The following is an 8,219-nucleotide window of genomic DNA, read 5'->3' as shown; positions in this document are numbered from 1 at the left end:
GTTTCCCAGTAGACTTAGAGTCCCTATTTGTTCTATTAACTAATAAAAGAATACGGCACCTTAGGAGAAGCTTTTCTCGTCCTCTTTCTTTTCCGCTGCAAATAAGGTAGTTATATGTGCTCTTCTTGTGTCTTTTCTCACAAGAAAAGACTGGCCTTCAAACTTGGATCAAACAAGCAACACAGAGAAAGTAAACCAAAATGAGTCAAGAAAGATGAACTGTTAAGCCCATCCACTTCCAGAACTCCTCCCTTCAACTTTTCTCCTCTTCTTGCCAGTTTCTTGGCAAATTGGACAAGGTTGTGATGGTTAAGAGTTGGTGCTAGACACAGGAGTGCTGTAGGTGCTATCACCCTTCCAGTGTGTGCTTAACCTCCTGGTTCGTGGAGGGCAATGGCATGTATTCACTTGGATGATAAAGACAAGCCCTTTTCTTGGCCAGGAGGTCTGACTACATGAGGCAGGACACTGTACAAGAGGCCTCACATCTGACTCTCATTTAGAGTCCAGAAGGCCCACTCCTGCAGCCATATCCTACATCCTGGCCTTTTAGTTACTTCTAGGAGGTCTTGTTAGTATATTAAGGAAGGAAAATAGGGTCAAATCCTAGCTTCACCACTGACTTAGCTGTGTAACACTGAACAAGTTATTTAACCGCAAATTCAATTTTCTCAAGTTAATGTGAAGCTATTCTGTAGGCAGTGGGGAACTGATGGTTTTTGAGGAGGAAAGTAACAATCAAAATTAGCTCCCTTAACCTGCTGTATAGCACAGAGAGCTCAGCTCTGCAGTCCGTGATGGCCCAGTTGGGTGGGATGTGGGGGGGAGGGAGGGAGGGAGGTCCAAGAGGGAGGGGATGTGTGTATGTGCATGGCTGATTCACTTCACCGTGCAGCAGAAACCAACACAACACTGCAAAGCAACTATACTTCAATAAAAAATTAAAAAAAAAAATTAGCTCCCTTCCCCAAAAACAGTGCCCCTCCAAAAAAAAACAGACTAATTTTTTAATTTACATTTTTTTCTGTTAAAATAAAAAACTAGAGTTAAATTCTCAAAGTCTAAATTAGACTAAATAGGGCTTCCCTGGTGGCGCAGTGGTTGAGAGTCCGCCTGCCGATGCAGGGGACACGGGTTCGTGCCCCGGTCTGGGAAGATCCCACATGCCGCGGAGCAGCTGGGCCCGTGAGCCATGGCCGCTGAGCCTGTGAGTCCGGAGCCTGCGCTCCGAAACGGGAGAGGCCACAGCAGTGAGAGGCCCGCATACCGAAAAAAATAAAAAAATTTTAAAAATAAATTGAGCCATGGCCGCTGAGCCTGTGAGTCCGGAGCCTGCGCTCCGCAACGGGAGAGGCCACAGTGGTGAGAGGCCCGCATACCGAAAAAAATTAAAAAAATTTTTAAATAAATAAATAAATAAATTAGACTAAATAAAAAATTGCTATACAACCCGCTGAGTGGATTTATAGTGTCCCTCAAAAGTATCTAGTCATCTTCTACCTTTTTCCTTTTTTCTAAATTCATTCTGCTCCAGTCTTCACTATCGTCACATGCACTTTATTCCATCAAATATCATTTTTCAGGATCAACCTACCTGAATAATCATTAAGCCTCTTTAGAGCTTTCCCAAACTTAAACTTTGTCATTTTGATTATACACCCCAAAGCATTACTTTCCTTTTTTTGTTTAGTACCAGAATGTTCTAAAAAGAAACAGTAAAAGTTGTTTATTTCCCTAAAAAGAAAAATCAGTATATCCAATGGCTATTAAGTTAACCACTTAATAAAACACATCAAAAACTACTCATCCTTATGTTAATTAACTGAAATTAGAACATAATGAATTAGTTAACCTAATACTTTGCCATTCACTTCATGCTTACAAGATTACACAAGAAACCAAAATGGCTTCTCGTAACTTGTTTGCTTTCGAAATAGTTCACATTTCAACCCCATATCCATACAAAGAGAGAAAATCCAAACATACTCTCCTTACCTAAAATCAGTAGAGAAGGCTATGAAGCATTATTTAGGACTTTTGTAGACCTTGAAAATCAGTTACACTTCCAATGTGTATTTAAATTACAAATCAGTTTTTATCCTGTGACATTGCTTCAGCTTAAGTTCATCATAGTTAAATTGACTAGGCTACTGCTTCATCCTTCAGGTCAGATGGAGATTCTTTTGCATCAAGGCTCTTATTCAAGATTTCTTCTTCAGCAAAATTGACAGTTAAGTTAGGTAGAAGTTCTCCGAGACTACATGGTATTGTGGTTCTCAATCTTTGTTCCACTGGAGAAAACCTAATTAGTGGTGAAAGAGACCATTTTCTCTCACCAAGGGACATACGTCAAGATGGTTTTGTATAGTCACTGACTATACAAAATCATGAATGCCCAAAAAGTTAAGCATATCATCAATTTGCATGTATTGGGAACTGAGGCTCAATTCAGGTTTGCCTTTCAAGTGTTTCAGGATTAGAGAGGCAAATTTCTTCCCTTTGCTTGGACAGAGATTTCTTCAGAGCCTCATATCCACTGCAAGTAGCCTGTAAATTAAAGTCTGATTCTGGAGTAGTCTGTCTTCCTTCCACAACACCTTCTGGGAAAATGCCACTGTGCATAGGACTATTTGCTTCCAGTTTAAAATTGGCCTCTCTACTACTGGAGCTATTAAGACTTCAGTGACCAACTTCTTCTGGAAGAGTTTCATGTAATATGCCAAAATCACTATCTTTAAAACTGGCACTAATTCCACTTGATACCTGAAAAGAGTTCCATAACATACTTCTATGCATGGGAAGATCTCTGTAAAAAGCTTCCGAGTGGTCTGATATTTTAATATACTCTTCTTCACTGCTACCTATCACATCTCTCCTATTGCCTACAGCAGGGGAGAATGTCTCTATTTCGCTAGTTTCTAAAAGCTTGCTCTGTACAGCTGTACATTCCAAATCTTGCTTACAAATTATGTCCTTATTTAACAAATCTGACAGATTTTGTGTTGTTGGTTCACCTGTGTAACTGGTCACCACAGGTTTCTGAAGCACACACTTAAGGGCAATCTGAAACAACTTTCTCTTCAGGCAAATGAGAATGGCTAGAATCGGACACAGTGGTGGCTGAGAAAAAACTGGCCATGTTAAACTCTTTTTGATTATGCACCACAGGTAAGGATTCTGGCAATACTTCTCTATGTTCAGTATCCACTTGAATTGGTTCTGTATTCTGTTACCTTCTATTTTAACAGCTTTTCTCCATGAGCTCCTAATATCACTTATCAAGTTTTCTGGACTTCAGGGAACTTGACTCCTTGTTAAGAACAGGTTAGAAACTAGAGAGTCAATTAGTTCCTCTAACATTACTTCTTTTCCTTTAGAAGGTTGTGGTGAAGCCGATAAAACTGCCCTTGCAACCTCTTCTACCAGATGATCTTGCTCTTTTTGGAATGGATCACTTTTTTAGCTGGCAGAGACCCTGCAAATGCACCACTCTTTGCAACATTTGATGATGAAGAGTCTTCCACTTCAAATACTGGTGTTTAGAATTTGACAGTTAGAATCTGTTTCATTTTTCTCTCTAGGAGATGTCAACTTCCTGTCCTTTTCAAGTAGTGTAACACTGTTTGTATCTGATGGTGAGATGAGCTGCCACAGGAAAGAAGCAGGGCCCTTGGCTAGATCACATTTAGTTTCCAGTATATCACTTGCCCTTCTTGCAATCATTTTCCTGGATATGTTGCTTAGGCGTATCTGGAAGTGAAGCAGGGTACTGCAAAAGAATACTCTTCGCATATGCTTCTTCTGAGGCAAGATCAAACGAAAGGGGAGACATAGGTGGTAAAAGATCCACAGCTGCAGTCCAACCTCTAATTAGACTGAAAGGAGACAGGCCGAGAAATTGTTTCCAAATTTTATGCCATTCTTCTTGTTTTTCAACAACAGAATGTCTTATAGTTGTGAGATCTTTTACTTAATACTTCATATGCTTCAGATCTGACAATCTTTCTCTCTGAAATTTGGTCTCTTTTTCAAGGAAGTGAAGGTCTATTGTCAGTCTTGCTTGGTCAGCCTGACAATGTTCATATTTCATTACTTTCAAGACTTCATTTAATAACTGAATAACTGTTAAGAGATTCAATTTTCCAGGCTCATAAACATTTCCTAAGTGCAACTGACACATTTGTTTCTCAATTTTGTCAAGTAAGAGCCTTGGAATATTGATAGCAACATTAGTTCCATCTAAAGTATATTGGTTGACAAGACTTAAGGACTGAACTAACAACTTCTCTCTCTTTTTCCAAAAACATGAATGTTTCATTCACTGAAGCCCACAAAGACCGCACCTTTTGAATTTTCTCTTGTATATTACTTTGGTCATCATAGGGTTCCATTTTTTTAATTTGGTTTTGCTGTCCTATACATTCTGATCTCAAATTTCGTGCTTGTTTAACTGACAATTGTGCATTTTCCTGGCATTTTCAGGTAACACAATCTTCTCTTTGCAAAATTTGTAAAAATCTGTTACGTGCTACATGGCATCTGGCAATGCACTTGTGCAAATCTTGTGGCTTTACATTAAATGTCTCTGTAAAATGTACAGAAGAATTTTTAGAATGGGTTTTTATATATTTTATTGCAACAAATCTTGCAAAGTGATACATCCGATGAATAAACTTAGGACCACCAGGAGAAAGAAATAGTGAACCCACAACTTGAGGAAAGCTACTTCCACATTCAGCAGAAATCTTTTTTAACCATTCACAGCAATGTTTTCGGAATTCAGTATCACTTTTTTGGTCAAATGGAGACCAACTAAAGCCAGAAAAAATTACCTCTTAAACGTTTGCATCTTTCAGAAAGAAAATACTTACAGAAATCTTTTTTAACCATTCACAGCAATGTTTTCGGAATTCAGTATCACTTTTTTGGTCAAATGGAGACCAACAAAGTTTGAAAACTTCTTTACTGAGAGACTGGTCAAGCGTTTGAAACAAAAAATAAGAAACTATTTGAAAGGCCTCACGGTTCAACTTGTCAAACATGTTCCCTCTGAGGTGCGTGTGCGACACCATCTTTCCACAGGCTACGGTCGCCGAGCCCAGCTCAAAGCCGAGTGCCTGCAGATACATCCAGAGATGCTCCTTCTCCAAAGCAGTGACCCAGGCCGAACTCATCTTGGCGGTAGGCAGGGCCCGGCAAAGGAAGAAAGCGCAGGGTCCAGTGACCGAGAGGGCCCCTCAGGCTTTTTCCCTACGGGCAGCCTGACGTGACTGACTGCAACCCCTCCATTGCCACTGCCTGGTCCTCTCTCGCCTGGAACCATTTCACCTCAAATGGCCTCAAATGCCTCAAGTGGCCTGAGACTCTAAAGTCGCAGGGAAATAGAGCCTCTAAGGGTAGTACAGAACAGCGGCCAAAGGGAAGTCCTGAAGGATTCTTTATAAGCTGGTAGCAGTATTAGCCCCCAGGAAAAGGAACTGGGGGGCTAGAGGGGAAAAGCTGATTGAAGACTTACTTTTGACAATTTACCCTTTTGATCTTTTTTAAAGATTATAATATGTTCCCGTATTATACAATGACTAAATGGTTAAAATAAAATATATTTCCTACTAATTATTATAAATACACATACTTTTGATTCAGTGATTTTACTTGAGGGAATTTACCCAACAAAGAAACCTAAACATGTACAAGATGACATGGGTAGGTGATTATTCATTAAAACATTGCTTGTAATACCAAAACCTGGCAACAATACCCATAACCATTAATAGGGCAACAGTGAAATAAATGAAAATATTATATGAATAAAAGTAATCTCAATAAATATCAATGAATTAAATGAATTTAACCCTAATTTCCAACAAACATATGACAAGAAGCTCAATGACAGCATAATTGGGGAAATATCAAGTAAAATATCAATGAAAGATATTTCCATATCCATTAGATTAACAAAGTATGATAATATCATGTGTTGGTTATGATGTAGGGAAACCGAAACTCTCAAGCAGTGATTTGCCAATCTTTTGTCAGAACCTAAATATCCCCACGTTTTCAACCCATGGGGCCTACTAGTCTTCACTATGGGCTGTCCAAAAGGCCCACTCATCCTCCCATATACCCCCCAAAAAACAGCTAATGTTCACTCTTTCAAGAAACCTCCCTGGTGGGTACAAGGTGCCTTCCTCACTGTTTGCACCCGACATCCACATTTACAGCCCAGAATCCTGATGCCCTGTCTGCTTTCTTGATCCTCTGGTGTGGGATCTTTTAGTTTCTCTCATCTTTTTCATTAGTGGAATCTATGGCATTATATTCACCAAAGTTTTTGTTTTTATCTGTCCACCTTCAACGCTTGTTGTCCTATGCCTTTGATTCTGCACTTCATGCTTATTGCTTACTGTTATGACTGCTATAGCAGCACGATAGTAGAGTGGGCAGACAACATGTTTTTTGGGAGATGGAGTGAGAAAGAAAAAATGGAAAGCGCTAACATTTATTGAGCATTAACTAAATGCCCACAACTCTATAAAATTTATTTTTTATTATTAAAAAAATCTTTGAAAGGGAGGCAATATTATTTTCCCCATTTTACTCATGAGGAAACAGGTCTCATTTTTTCTTTTTCTTAACATTGTGTGTGTGTGTGTGTGTGTGTGTGTGTGTGTGTGTTTTTACTTGTGTGTACAGAGACCACGGAGGGTTCTGAGCAAAGACAACACTTCTCAGCATTACCAGTGAAGCACTTTTGCGGTTAGATATGATCTACATAACCTGACCCCCACCCCTACCCCTCTCACCTCCATGACCTTTCCTCTTACTGCCCTTCCCATCCTAGACGCATTCAGCAGCCCTGGCCATCTTGGTTTCCTCACACACTCCAGACATGCAGACATCCTCAGGACCTTTGCACTTGCTGCTTCCTCTGCTTGGAATACCTTTCCCCCCAGTGACTCACTCCCTCACCTCTTTCAGGTCTTTGCTCACATCCCTCCTCAATGATAACCACTCATCTTAAAACTGTAACTCCCGGTCCGCTCTTGCCTTTTTATTTTTCTTCATTGCACTCCACTTACCACCATCTGATCAGCTAAATAGTTTATTTATTTGTGCACTCTCTGTCTTCCCCACCAGAATGTAAATTCCATAGGACAGGGACTTTTATTTGATTGGTCACTTCCTATGTCTAGACCATTTCCTGGCACATAGCAAATGTTCAATTAATATCTACCAAATGAAATGAAATAAATGAATAAAGTTTAGGAAAATTTGAGTTAGGCAAAGTTATTCCGATTTCTTAGCTGCAGGAGAAAGTGCCTATAGTATTCCCATGAGCATTTTCAATCACCGAGAATAGAACACATGCATAATTTCCCAAACTTATGTGGACATATAGACCTCTTTTCATGGAGCAGGTCGTAGGGACTTGTGCTTAAACGGAGATAGGTTTGTAAGAGCAGGTTTTGATGAGAAGGGAAAGGGGGAGGACACTAGAATGCAATGTGTCGGAAGTGAAGTGGGAGAAAGCAATTAATTCATTCACTTGTTTGTTCAGAAAATATCTATCAAGTGCACCTGATGGGGCTTGAGCCCTTCCAGGCAAAGGGGACAAGGCAGAGATCAAAAGCCACTGGGGTCCCAGATTTCACAGAGCTCATGTCCTCTTCTGACCTCTCTGACTTTGCTGACTGCTTTTAATCCTATAAAACACAGAGGAAAATGTTCCAAGCCTATGTTACTCTCTTTCTAAGACTTTTCTTTCTGAAACAAACACAAATACCATATGGTATCACTTATAGGTGGAATCTAAAATATGACACAAATGAACCTATCTGCGAAACAGAAACAGAATCACGGACATAGAGAACAGACTTGTGCTTGCCAAGGGGGAGGGGGTTGGGGTAGGGATGGACTGGGAGGTTGGGGTTAGCAGATATAAGCTTTTATATATAGAATGCATAGACAACAAGGTCCTACTGTATAGCACAGAGAACCATATTCAGTATCCTATGATAAACCACAATGCAAAAGAATATTAAAAAAGAATGTATATATATGTATAACAGAATCACTTTGCTGTACAGCAAATATTAACACAACATTGTAAATCAACTATACTCAATAAAAAAAATTTAAAAAGACTTTTCTTTCTGATTAGAATATATAGAAGTATACTATAGGTGGAATCTAAAATATGACACAAATGAACCTATCTG

At 39.5% G+C, this 8,219-nt stretch overlaps 1 pseudogene; it reads right to left on the bottom strand.

The window, feature by feature from the left end:
• Positions 1-2,060: 2,060 nt before the first annotated feature.
• LOC102993888 (HAUS augmin-like complex subunit 6) lies at positions 2,061-5,174 on the bottom strand (annotated as a pseudogene).
• Between the last annotated feature and the right edge of the window lie 3,045 nt (positions 5,175-8,219).

This window comes from Physeter macrocephalus, chromosome 2 (assembly GCF_002837175.3).
Source record: "Physeter macrocephalus isolate SW-GA chromosome 2, ASM283717v5, whole genome shotgun sequence".
Lineage (NCBI taxonomy): Eukaryota > Metazoa > Chordata > Mammalia > Artiodactyla > Physeteridae > Physeter > Physeter macrocephalus.
The sequence above is the reverse complement of the archived record's forward strand: the minus strand, read 5'-3'. Positions and strand labels throughout refer to the sequence as shown.